The sequence below is a fragment of the Pinus tabuliformis genome, chromosome 5_1, assembly GCF_031772625.1.
Source record: "Pinus tabuliformis cultivar Carrire ecotype Pingquan chromosome 5_1, CPIR1, whole genome shotgun sequence".
NCBI classification, from domain to species: Eukaryota; Viridiplantae; Streptophyta; class Pinopsida; order Pinales; family Pinaceae; genus Pinus; species Pinus tabuliformis.
In genome coordinates, this window is record NC_142305.1 from 308,724,470 (window position 1) to 308,738,160 (window position 13,691).

Sequence of the window (13,691 nt, forward strand, 5' to 3'; positions counted from 1 at the left end):
TAAGATTATGACAGAAAGACATTTAGGGGAATTCATCTCAGAGGGAAACGCCTTACGGGCGTAATAAAAATAATATTATTATTAACTTTATCTTTTAATATTTTTCTTAGTAAAATAAGACTATAGTATTATTGATTATTTTATTTGTCCTCATTAGAAATTTAAAAATTTATAAAAATAACATATTAAGAATTATTTAAATATAAATTAAATCAATAATAAAAATAAAAATACAAATAAAAATTAGTTAAAAATAAAAATTAATTAATTAAATATTTAATATCTTATTAGATATTGCCTTCATTCTATTTTTTGTAGTTTTTCTTTTTCAGGTTTTTTTCATCCTTTGGATTCGCTGGTCGACGCTCCTCCTCTCTGTTGGCATTTCTCCCATATTTATTCCCTCGCTCCTTTCTCTTCTTTGCACATTAGTCCTGAGGATGAGTCTTGTTATAGACTCGAAACATAGACTGAAAAATGGAGACTATGGACAATCCAAATAAAAAATCTCAAAAGTGAAAACAATGTTTTCCCCCTTACTCCAAGCATTAATTCATTATCTCTTAAATATATCCCTAAGGACTCCATCACCCAAGTAGGAATAAGAATTGGCATCCTTAGTGTTGGTAAAAAAAAAATCCTCAAAACATAAATATTTTCCTTTCCTTTTATTTTCTAAGTCCTTAAAGGAAAGCTACTAGGGCTATTTGTAGGGCCAAATTCTTTTAGGGCATTCTTAGATGCTTCATGGAGCTAGAAAGACTTAGAATTAACCTAATTGAGCCACCAAACCCAAAATCTAGCCTTTTACATGGTTTCTCCTAAATGGGTTGATATAATCTTTCTAAGCAATTTATGCCCCTTAACCGTAACTAAGGCTTCAATTTAGGGCTTAATTTGAGGGTTTGCTTTCTCGTTTTGTTGATTGTATCATTTGTAAACCCTTTCCTTGACACATGTATGCTTAGAAAATCCTTTATTACTACACATCTTGATAACCTATGTCATATGTGCCTCTTTCTAGGTTTGGTGCATGATACGTTGTTCCTTAATAAAAAGAATTGTACCTTTGTCCATGAAAGAATGTCTTCACCTAGCCCATATTTACATCACCTTAAGCCATACAATATAGAATACCCTTTAGGTGATCACTTGGAAGCCTCCCTTATGGTGCAATTCCACTAAAGAGTAGGAGGAAGATTTGTAAGGTGACAATGGAAATCTCCCTCATTTTTGTGACAAGGTCTGACTTTTGCCTTGTGAGGCCTCTCACAAGGCCTGCTACATTTTGAGATAATAGTTCCTAGTGGCATTCACATAAGGACTCTTGTTTTAATCATCGGTGGGCTTCTTGAGGATGACTTTATTAAGGTTGCATATTTTTATCTTACAACAGATAATAATTCACTTTATCATGAGGTTTCCCCAATCCTAGACATCATGGGAAATATTTTATCTTGTAGATGTCTATTTTATTTTGTTGATTGTATCATTTGTAAACACTTTCCTTGACACATGCATGCTTAGAAAATCCTTTATTACTACACATATTGATAACCTATGTCATATGTGCCTCTTTCTAGTTTTGGTGCATGATACGTTGTTCCTTAATAAAAAGAATTGTACCTTTGTCCATGAAAGAATGTCTTCACCTAGCCCATATTTACATCACCTTAAGCCATACAATCTAGAATACCCTTTAGGTGATCACTTAGAAGCCTCCCTTATGGTGCAATTCCACTAAAGTGTAGGAGGAAGATTCGTAAGGTGACAATGGCAATCTCCCTCATTGTTGTGACAAGGTCTGACCTTTGCCTTGTGAGGCCTCTCACAAGGCCTGCTAGATTTTGAGATAATAATTCCTAGTGGAATTCACATAAGGACTCTTGTTTTAACCATCGGCGGGCTTCTTGAGGATGACTTTATTAAGGTTGCATATTTTTATCTTACAACATATAATAATTTACTTTATCATGAGGTTTCCCCAATCCTAGACATCATGGGAAATATTTTATCTTGTTGATGTCTATTTTATTTTGTTGATTGTATCATTTGTAAACCCTTTCCTTGACACATGTATGCTTAGAAACTCCTTTATTACTACACATCTTGATAACCTATGTCGTATGTGCCGCTTTCTAGGTTTGGTGCATGATACATTGTTCCTTAATAAAAAGAATTGTACCTTTGTCCATGAAAGAATGTCTTCACCTAGTCCATATTTACATCACCTTAAGCCATACAATCTAGAATACCCTTTAGGTGATCACTTGGAATCCTCCCTTATGGTGCAATTCCACTAAAGAGTAGGAGGAAAATTCATAAGGTGACAATGACAATCTCCCTCATTGTTCTGACAAGGTCCGACCTTTGCCTTTCGAGGCCTCTCCCAAGGCCTACTAGATTTTGAGATAATAGTTCCTAGTGGCATTCACATAAGGAATCTTGTTTTAACCATCGGTCGGCTTCTTGAGGATGACTTTATTAAGGTTGCATATTTTATCTTACAACAGATAATAATTCACTTTATCATGAGGTTTCCCCAATCCTAGACATCATGGGAAATATTTTATCTTGTAGATGTCGAGAATGGTGTTGTAATAAAATTCAATGTAAACATGATTATGGGAAGTATGATCGCTGCATTCTATAAGGGCATAATTCTTGGTCTATTGGGATTGGAGCCCAATTTTTTAGTTGAGGTAATATCCCAAGGTGCAATAAGTGCAACCATGTTTTTGATGAAGGGACCTTCTATGGTAAGAGCTAGTTATTCTCTAGCATTCCCCCACCAGCATCAACAAAGGATTTGTTACTTGCATTGCCTATGAATGAAGGTGGCTGAAGGAACTTCACAACCTACTCCAGTTGCTGCAACTATGAATGAGCCATACAAGGTAGCAAAAGCTCATGGTCTAGGGTAAAAATATTTTTCTACAGTTATTGAAGCACTTAAAGCACACCTTTCAAATTATTAAGCCATTACACAAAATGTTGATGTCAATAATGTTAAGGCAAACAAAAAACATCTCTCAAACATGGGACATGATATTGCAAAAGCAAATGTGAGGACAAATATCGAAGCAGGTGATGAGCCTCAGTATTGCAACAAGAATGCGGCAACTCCCAAGGCTACCAAATTTAATTATCAACCCGTGGTTTGTACAAACTTAATAGGTATTGACACTATATATGCATCATACACTATGTCATTCTTTCGCTGTCATGATGTAATTGAGTGAATGTAATGAAATCAAATCCTAAATTAATTTCATAAATGAAAACATTATTTTGAAAAGAAATTAATCCTAGGCAAGAACAACAATTGGTAATTGAAATTCTAAGAGCATGAATTCAAATAAATAGGCCTAATGTACATTGTAAAAAGACATGTCCTAATTTGGTGTTTATTTTTCCTCAATCATGGATTTAGAGCTTAGGGGTCATGATTCAACCCTAAGGGACAAAAACCAAGCTTTTTGAGCAAATATGGGCAAGTATATATGTGCTAGAAGAGTGTTACAGGGAGTTACAGGGGTTGCTACAGGAAGTTAGAGGCTGCTACAGGAAGTTACGAGATTTGCTATAGGAAGATATAATTCACCGAATGACCAAGCAAAGCAAATCCAAATTCGATGGGACAATTTTTTTTATTGAATAGGATGTCTTAGGTCTCCATTCCAAATGGAATCACTCAAAAATACCCCTATTAACACATGCTAAAAAATAACAGAAAATTACTAGTCTAAAATCTAAAAATTCGAGAACTAGTGAGCTAGTTAATCTATCAAATGCCCAATCTAATCAAGTGCAAATGCAATGGGGTAATTTTTTTTATCTAATGCAAGCATAATCAACTCAGTTGAAGCTCATTAGCATGTTCTAAAAAATAGTAGAAAATTACTACTATTTGCCACAAGGGACTTTAGAAATTTAAATTTGGGAATAAGCAAACGAATCCAAGTAGCTCAATGATTACTATGACCTTCCAAAGCCGTTCCAAGGATGAAAACATGCTTGTGATCCTGCAAAAGAACTTACTTCGACCATTAAACCTAATATTACAACAAGAAATCATCAATACTAAATGCAGGAATAGGAAAAAACAAGAACACGAGATGCATGTCAATAGGAAGTGAAAAGAAGAAAAATAAATTATACAAAAGGGCTCTGAGGCTCCTGGGATGGCAAGCCCAAGGAAACTCAGAGTCCTATGAAGGAGACCGAGATTGAGAAGTTTAACATGACACCAATCTTTATTATTTCCATCAATACAATTACATCTCTGCAAGAAATGAAAGTGGAGCTGCAAAAATACAAGTGTTTTCCACAAGAAGACTAAGAAAAACCAACCCTTAGAGGAAAATTAAAATTGGTACTTATACAAAATGATGATGAAACATTCTCCTTGAAAGGAGGAAGCTTTCCACTCCAAAATCCCTCAAATAGTGGATTTGGCTCCCAACACTAAGAATCTGCATTAAATGACAGGGAACACATTCCTAGATTTTCTCAATCACCAGAGCTCCGAAATTTGTACAATAATTTCGGAATATCTTGTTGATTTATTATTCAATATTGATCATCCTATAGTAGAGAGCGAGTCCCTAAATTATCTCCTCCTCCAAATTTTCATAATCTACCCAATATTCTCACAATATTCTACAAAAATCAATAATATTAGACACAAACATGAAATTATCTCTAAACCTTTCTAATGAACATATTAAAGCTAAAAAAATTATTAAGTGTAGAAGGAGAGGTTTAATATAGTCTTCATGTGCCTCAGAAAGGTTAGATGGGCCTTAATTTGTGTTTAATTTGGAGGTCCATCATACTCCTTAATGGAACTATTGCTCATCCTCTGAGCAACCTATCCATCCTCCTTGCCTTGTTCTTCTTCATATATGCTGACATGTTTCATGCTTTGTTTGCTGGTCTATTTTATACTCTTTCTCCTGCTCTTCTTGCTACTGCATTTTTCCTATCTTAGTTTCCCAAGGATGCCTTAATGTAGATTGAGGTTGTTTCTTTCACTCAGGTGATTCTTCAACTGTAATGAGTTATATTTTTGATGGAAACACCTTGCTTTTGGTTCATCTTCTTAGCCACTTGGATCATGTAAATTGATTGCAAACTCAAGTGCAACCCCATCATCATACCCCCTTACCTTTTGTTTTCATCCTTGCCATCTCTTTTGAGTATTTCCTTGCTCCCCAAGGCTCTAGTGGTTGTTCTGGGAAAAATTTGCCTTCTTGTAGCAGTTTCTCGGCCTTATAGTGCTACAGGATCTTCTTGTAGCAATTACAATCTTCCTATAACAATATAGAGAGAGGCTGAAATTTGATTTGTGAGCTACTAGGATGATGGAGAGTGGTGAGTACATAAGCTGCACACAACCTGAATCCTGTAGAAACTAACGTTTGCATGCCAAGTGGTGGTGGGTCCACCTTTTATTTCTTTTATTTTTATTTTTCATTTTTTTTTCATTGCATGCAAAATAAACTCAAAGTTATTTGAGTTAAGTGAGTTGGCCCTCATTTATCCCTTCACATTCCTTGTCTTCCATAATGAATAGATGATTACATCTCACTTTCTCAAGTCCTCTTCACTTTTGTCTTGTCCTCTCCTCCATGCGCGGGTGTCTTGGTGGAAAAGTGAAGTTAATTGCGAGATAAGGCTAAGGCTTCTCTGACTTTTTCCTTCGTACACTTACAACACTTTTTGAGCTAAAATAAGTCTGTAGGAGAGGTTTTGAGGATTGCATACCTGGGCCTTACCTTTGATGTATTTTTGCAGGTGATATTGAGGTTGCTGATATGATTATTGAAGCTACCTTTGGTGGTTGCATGCTACTTCTGAACAAAGGTAATAGATGATATGTTGGCTTCTTGAGGTGCTATCTTCTTATGATTTTTTATCTGTGCATTGACTTTGCTCTGATTTTTTTATCTTGAAATGTGCTTGGCTGATCGAAGTTGTCATGTAGTTCTTCTTGATGGTGGATCAAGCTGTTGCTGTTTAAGATGATCAGTGACCCTGTAGTAGCCCTGCAAAAGTTTTGTGGCTACTCAATATCAAGGAGATGATCCCTCAATGCTTCATGTTGGTCAATTCTTCATTCTGGTGCTTCTAAGTGGTTTTGATTGTGGTTTTAGAGGGCTTGTGCAGACTGCTACAAGACTGTGTGCCTTCTTACAATAGTCAAATAAACCCTCCTAGAATCATTATTTCCTTCAGGTGATACATTTAAAAATACTAATAATTCATGAGTAATATTTTGACAAGGATCAAAGGCTTTTTTTGTGGTGGAAGGGATGGAAGGATGGGTGAAAATGAAGATGTTACATGGACATGGATGAAAATGAGAGTAGAGAAGAGGTCAAGTAGTGTGGAAAATGAATGATGAGGCTATGGTGAGCCTACCTCAACCTTCCCTAAAGAAAATATAACCTTTTCACCCCTTTCTCCAATCAGATTTCCTCTTGTAGCTTCTTTTAGGCCATCTTGTAGCAATTTAGAACTTCCTATAGCATTTCAGGACAACCTCCTGTAGCAAAATTATTTTATGCATATCTCTCAAACGGTAGATTGTATTGACCTGAAATTTGGTGAGCATCTTTCCATCATCCCTATGCATCTACCCATTAAAAATCTTGGCCAATGGATGCACGAATCTCGATAAAAAATAAAAATGGCTGTAGGTGATGGAGGCCGATTTCTCAAAAAGCGTGCATTGGAATTTGCCGAAATTGCTTAAGCATGTTACCATCATCCATATCCATCTTCCCATGAAACAAATCAAAAAATGGGTCCATGGATATCGAGAAAAATAAAAAATGGTTGTAGGTGATAGAGGTCAATTTCTTGAAAAGTGTGCACCAGAATTTGTTGAAATTGCTTGGGCATATTACTGTCATCCATATGCATCTTCCATTGAAACAACTCGGAAAATGGATGCACGGTTTTCAATATATGACAAAAGTAATTTTCTGGTCTGTGTATTTTGGCTTCATGTAACAAAATAAAGCCTTCCTGTAGCATTTTAAGACAAGGAGGAAAATGGATAGGAAAATCTTGGGAATGATGGGTGAATGGTGGAAATAGATGAGGGTGATGGATTGGCATGGCTTTGGTCTTGTTGCAACATCTGAGCAAAGGAGGAGAAAGTCCAAGTTTGACTTTCTTTGACTAGGCTTTTGATCAACTTTTCGTTTGGTAGCTAAATTGTTTTTGTTGCTTGCAGAGATTAGAGAGCACTTGCAATCATCAGAGAGATACACAGAGTAAAGGATTTTTTTTTCTTTTCATTTTTTCATTTTTTCTTCTAGGCCTACTAGCCGCCTCAATGAGGTTTTCAACTAGCAGGTCTGCCTAGGACCTTTTCTTTTTCTCCTTTATTTCTTTTTTCTTTTTCCCAACCTATTGACCACCTCATGGAGGTTTTCAATCAATGAACCAATCTCAGGTGCTTTAAAGGAGGTTTTCACTTGAGATTTTATTTTTCTCTCTTATTTTTCATTTATTTATTTATTTATTTTTATCCTACTCTACTTGAAAAACAAAATCTCTTTCAAGTATAGGGATACTTCCAATGGCGCCATGTGCATAACTGGATGACAAATAAAATCATTTGTAGGGCATATTCTTTGACATGTACCTGAATGTAAGAGACCAAATGCTTTCACTGAGATGAGATTAGAAATTGTTGAAGAAGAGCGTGTTGCTGCAACTTAATGATTGTTTGGTACCATATTTCAATATAATTGTGATGCCTCTAGTCCACTTGCTGATTTGGATAAACTTGGATGCCTTCTTCTTTCATAAAATTCATATCTTCTTCTTTTTGTTGATTATTCTTTTGAACACATAGAGGATCTAATTGTGAACATGATGTAACTTCCTCAATCTATGAATTTGATGTCTTCTCTCCATCAAGTGAAACCCATGTTCCTTTGATCTTCTCATGTGAATCTTCTTCTTTTGGATGTTGTCCTTCAATGACATCAATGGAATCTCTTTTTTGCAATACCTTTCCTGATTTAAGATGAATACCATTTAGATCAAGATGAGATGTTTGGAAGTGTTGTGCCTCAACATTGTAAGTGGGCTGAGCTACTTCCTTGTGTGGGTTTGGAAATGTTGGTACAAGTAGTTGAGTGGGAGTGGATGTTTGAGATGGATGTGGTTGTGGTGGAGGTGGATGGTAAGAGTAACATGGAGTTGGGTATGGAGGATATTGAGGAAAATATTGAGCATATTGTGGATGACTCCCATAAGTTCCTTGCCAACCTTGTTGCCAAGATTGGTTTTGGGGTGATGATGGCTAATGTTGCCAAGGAAAGGGTGTGTTCCAATTACTTTGAGATGGATGTGCATAAGATTGAAATTCTGAATTAGGCTATTGCATCATATCAGGTTGAATAGGCTGTCATGGTCCTCTTGGAGCTACATAACATAGCTGCATTGACAATTGACTTGCTCCATTTTCCTCTTGGTGAACTTCCTTCAACCTTGATAATGACGGACAATATTTAACAACATATGCTTCTGCATGGACAACACAAATATCAATATCTACTTTTTCCTCATCTTGCATTCTTAATATTTCTACTTGTTTGCTTAGATGAGAAAGAGATAGTATCTAGTGGCACTCTTAACTACAAGAGTTGGATACATGGCGACCACTCATGCAAGTAAGGAAGTTGTATGGTTACAAAGATTTGTGTTCAAGTATTTGGTTTGTATAGGAAGTTATAAGCTTACATATTGATAGATGCAATATTTTTGACAAAGAAGCCAAATTATCATTCTTAGACAAAGCATATTAAACTTTAGTATCAATTTGTAAGAGACATGGTTGAAGACAAGAAAGTGTTGCTAGTGAAGGTGGACACTCTAAAAAATGTTTCATATTCATTAGCAAAGTCCGTGAGAACTAGTAATTTCTCTTGATGTAAAGAAACAACGACATTTAATTGATGTTCAATTTTTAATTAACATCTCTTCTCATGAAGGGTTATGATAATGTATAAAATGAGAAAGTATTGGAAGGAATGTGTGTGCGCACACACACACACATGTGTGTAAAAATGTAATTTGTGGAGTGAACAATGTAGGGGTGACCTCACAAGGTGTGATACAACTGTCCTATCTAGGAGGGATGCAAGGGGGTGGTAACCCCTCTTGCTCGAGGGTTTAAGGGAAAAACAGTTGAATTTTTTTTGGGATGGTATTTTGCATCCATTTTTGGTAGATTTTAACACAAATTTTTCGCTTTTGGTGGTTTTATGGTGCATGGCATTTCAGCTCATGGTTTTCTATTTCTAGTTAAGGAATTAATGTTATAATTTAACCCAAGTTAATGGATCATGAATTTTCAATGCCACGAGATCCTATATATTGCATTGTGAATAATGAAGTTGATTGATGATAACAAAATTGAAGGCATGGTTCTAAACAATTTGTTGGTTTTTTGGATTTTGGTTTCTAGTATAAATCTCTTTGTAATGTGTGTGATTGACATTAATTACTTTTTTGTAAGACTCTATGTGCATTGCATGAATGTGAAAGGTTTCAAACTTACACACATTGTTAATTTTCTAGAAATACTATAACCACCTATCACACTAATATTGTTAACATCAATTTTCATTACACAATTTTATTAGATTTGTGCAATTTATTCTTTGGTGTAGAGTTCCTTTCATGAAATTCATTATCATATTAGGTATAATGAGTTCTTTTCTTGTGATACTTTTGCATTAAACATTTGTACCATCTTTATTGCAAATTAGTAAACACATCCAAGTGAATTGATATTGAGGAACTTGAACTTGATTTGGGTGCATCAATGTGCTCTACCTTAATATTGGGTAATTCACTTACAATCAATAGTTTGATAGATGTCGATAAGCCATTAGGTCATGGAATTTATTCATATATAATTTCACAAATTAATCACTCAAAAATAATGGTTGTCATAGTTGTCATTATGCATCAAATCAAAATTCAATTTGTTGTATGAAAAAAAATCACAAAATAACACAAAATTTCTCTCTTTCCTCCATGTTTACATATTTTAAATGAAATTTCACATCATCTGAAAAATGCAATTCCAAATAATCAAATTTGATCCATGACCAATTTCTTTGGTCCCTGATGATGGATGGTGTTCCCATCCGAAACGTTGAACATATCACATATATTACACAATGCTCTTTTGAAAATCTATAACAACATGAATCACTGTGGAAGTCTCCAATCACTCAATTTCTATGTGTTGGCATGGTATAAGGGTTTCCTAATGTTCCATATTTAGAAGAAAGTACTGCTTAGTTGGGAAAGTGGTAGATTAAAACTCTCTAGGTTGCATGTTTAATTTATGCTCACCACATTTATATTCATTCTCATTCCATGTTTTCCATAATATTTTCGAAAATTGAAGGGTTTTTTTGTGTCCATGGATTTATCATTTTATTGTTGAACACATTATTATCGTTGATGTCAAAGGGCTTGTGTGTGTGTGTCTCCAAGTATATTAAAGTGGACATGTTTGTGAGAGAAAGGTGAAGTCAAATGGTGGTTTCAAAGCTATGGCTTAGGAAGCCCATGGTATTTTCCCATAGTATTTTTAAAGTTAAATAAAAGGAGAATTAACTATTTAATTAATGAATTGATGTGTTTTTTTGAATTAACATGTCTTTTCATGAAGGATTATGATAATGTATAAAATGAGAAAGTATCGGAAGGAAAATGTATATGTGTGTGTGAAAATGTAATTTTTGGAGTGAACAAGTCATCTTTTCACAAGGGGAACATTTGGTTAAATATTAGATTGTGGTTCTTTTTACTTTGGAGATATACAATGTGGAAGTTAAAGTTTGTGATTGATCCTGAAATCTATTTCAAACGAGTCATCGTTGTTTTTCATTATATTTTATTTTCTGGGATGTTTCACAATATGAAATTTGGCGATAATTAAGAAGAAATTGCAAGGTACGCTTAGTAAAAATTTTAGATTTTGTTTTGCTATAATTTCGGAGAAATACCTTGTAGAAGTTAGAGTTTGTGAATAGTTCCAAAACTATTTTTAAATGAGCGAACTTAGATTTTTTTTTTTTATAATTCACTTTCTGTAAAGAATTATACCTTGAAATTTTGAGAATATTAAGAAAACATCTCAAGGTACATTGGGTAAAAATTTCATATTCTAGTTTGCTATAACTTCAAAGATATACCATGTGGAAGTTAGGGGTTATGAATGGTTCTGCAAGAAATTTTAAAAGAGTGATCATGGCATTTTTTCTCTCTTTGGGACTCTTTTGGCTATGAAATATTCAAGATATAAGGAGACATACCAAAGTGACTCAGGGAAAAATTTTAGAATTAGATATAAATAATTGGACATGTGGCATGCTACATAAGTTTTCTTTTTGGAAGAGTTCAAAATTCAACAAGTTTTGGGAAAGTTACCATAAATTTCACTTTGCACACTGAATTTAGTGAAGGGGTGAGTAGATATAACGAAGAAACAAATAGATGTTGTATTCTAGTGAGAAGATGGTTTTTGAAGAAGCTATATGTAGGTTGGTGCCATACAAACAAAGAGATTGGCGTCTCTTGCTAAGTTGATGCTTGACAGTGGGGATTAGTATTTATGAAGAGTAGGTTGGTGGTTACCAAGGTTTGTACCAGTGGGGATTTGGTGTCTCCAATAGGTTGGTGCCTACAAATATTTATAATAATAGGTTGGTGACTACAAAGAATTATAATTTTTTTATTTGGTTTTTCCCTAAAAGGGTTTCCATGTAAATCTTGTGTTTTATGTACTGTAGCTGATATATCTCATATGTGATTATTTTCATATGGTTCATTAATGTTTAAATAAGAAAGATTTGTCTTATATGTGTTCACTCCCCCCTACCTGCCTCTCAGTATAAGTGTCTACTCAATAAATGGTACTAAAGTAGGTTCCTTCAGAAACAATTTAACCATTGGAAGGTAGATCTTAGAAGCAGATATAGCTAGTTAAGAAGTTTTTTCCACAAAACAAGCTCCATTGTTCAATAAGACAAACTATTCTTTCTAGAGTATAAGGATGTAGACTTATCTAATGGCTATTGAATTTGGCATTTGGAAATTTGTTGTGACTGGTTATAAAGCTCCAACAACTCCACTAAGGGGGCATGCTGACTCAAGAAGGCTAGTGAACATAATGCAAAAATCATGAATGCTATCTTTTGTGATTTAGTAGAATAAGAGCTAGTCAAGGTGATGCATTGTGAATTGACAAAACAATATGTGACAAAATTTGAATTATCTATGAAGGTGATGACAAAGTTAAGAATAAAAAGCTCCAAATTCATATAAGGAAGTTCAAGAGTTTGAAACTGAAAGACGAAGAAAATTTTGTAGCCTATCTCCTTTATGTAGATGAAATTGTTAACACCACCAAAGGACTTTGTCAAAAGGTTGAAGAACCAATTATTGTACAAAAGGTATTAAGGTCACTCCCCTTAAGATTGGATTCCAAATTCTCAACTATTTAAGAAATGAAGGATATTGATAAATCAACAATGGATGAATTGCATGGGATTCTCAAGACATATGCAATGGGGACTAATAAATAGAAGCGATCAAAGTGAGAAGAAAACTTCAAAGCTTCAAATAAGATGAACAAAAGATAAATCTAATAACTCCAATAATGAACCCTTTAAATTATTCAACTATGGGAAGTAGGACATTTTGTGGACAATTTTCAATATCCAAAGGATGAAAGTAGTGATGATGAAGAATATCATACCATAAAGAACAAAATAAAACAATATTCACATAAAAATAACCAAAAACAAGAAAAACATGAAAAGGGTAAGAAATCTTATAAGCAAAATAAGAGCCTCTACTCAAAAGGGGTTAGTGACAAATCTTAAGAGACTAGTGACAACAATTTCAATAGTGATAGAGAAGAAACACTCTGTATGGAAATAAAAACAAATATTGATGTATTAGAAAATGAAGACAAAGGGAAAGAAACGATAGACTAAAAACAAGAAGAAAATTCCAAAACAGATGGGGAAGTGGATCTTGAAGAAGAACTGATTTTTTCTTCAAGTGAAATAATTTTAAGCAAAAGGAGCAAATGCATAAATATGAAGAGGAGGATCATGATGCAAAAGAAAATATGTTACAAAATCTTAAAGAAACAAATAAGACTATTATCACCTTAAATATTCAACTAGAAGAGGAAAAAAGGATGGATGAAGTGGTAAGAATCTAGCTGAAGGAAAAGGAATAAAATTGCAAGAAGTTGGAGGATAAAATTGTTTCCTCAAGAGACAAAATGGAGAAAATAATTGGTTAGTTGAATAAAAGTTTGATTTTTGAAAAGAGTTATGGGATCTTAGATGATATCATTAGCTGTCAAAGATCACCATTATTAAGATTGGTATTGGATATGATATGAATTAGAATAGTCTTAGAGAATATTCAATTTCTCAAGCTACAAAGCTACCAAAGAAAGTCAATGAAGAGAAACCTAAAAGCTATGATAATGTTCTAAAAATATCCATAAAATATGAAGGCAACATGAATAAATAAATGAAGTCCCACAAAAACCTAAATTTCTTGATAAGGAAAACAAGGATGAATTCAGAAAATCTTTTACATCAAAGATGGCCTCGCACAACTCA